Raw genomic sequence first — 912 nt, forward strand, 5'->3', positions numbered from 1 at the left:
GAGTGAGTAATCTTGGTCATAAGACCGTTACGATCAACAGATAGAGTGAGTAATCTTGGTCATAAGACCGTTACGATCAACCGCTATAGTGAATAATCTTGGTCATAAGACAGTTACTATCAACAGTCATAGTTAGTGATCTTGGTCATAAGAACCGCTACGATCAACATCTATAGTGAGTAATCCCGGTCATAAGAACCGTTACGATCAACAGAAGAAGAAGTGATTTCAAGAACAAGTAAGAACCTTGATCATCGTTCTTATTGAGTGTGACTAACTCTCAGTAAGCTATTCAATTTGTTTTTCAATCCCCGTTCCACCAAACATGTTCGCCCTTTCAGCCGTGGGGGCGTTATATTGTGACAGTCGATTCCACTATTCATTGTTAAAAGAGTAGCCCAAGAGTTGGCGGTGGGTGGTGATGACTAGCTGCCTTCCCTCTAGTGTTTCACTGCTAAATTAGGGACGGTTAGCGCAGACTGTAAAAAACTAGTAATGAAATTAAGACGTGTATTTATCACACGCTGATTGTGTCTTTCAGGAATCCCCTCGTGTCTTGTAACAGTACTTTAATTCCACGGCTTTATCTCGGACCATGGCGGAACGAACCGGTTTCGACTTGATCTCTTAAAGTCCCACAGTGAAAAGCCAACGACGTTTTTTTTTTTGTTTTTGTTTTGTTTCGTTTGTAACTTTTTACTTGTTATGAGAAAATCTGGTGTTTGTGGTTTAACTGATCCAAACATATCAAGTCATTGAATAGTCACTGTGTAAGCAGTTGACTTAAAGAAAAAAAAGAACGGATTCTCGCGTCTGTTATTGATAATTCCTAGGATCAAGTGTCGATGTTTTTGTTAAGTTTCATTGTTAAAAGGAAATATAAATTTGTTAAATAATTTTTTTCTTCACATA

Source organism: Limulus polyphemus, unplaced genomic scaffold (genome assembly GCF_000517525.1).
Source record: "Limulus polyphemus unplaced genomic scaffold, Limulus_polyphemus-2.1.2 Scaffold1118, whole genome shotgun sequence".
NCBI lineage: Eukaryota > Metazoa > Arthropoda > Merostomata > Xiphosura > Limulidae > Limulus > Limulus polyphemus.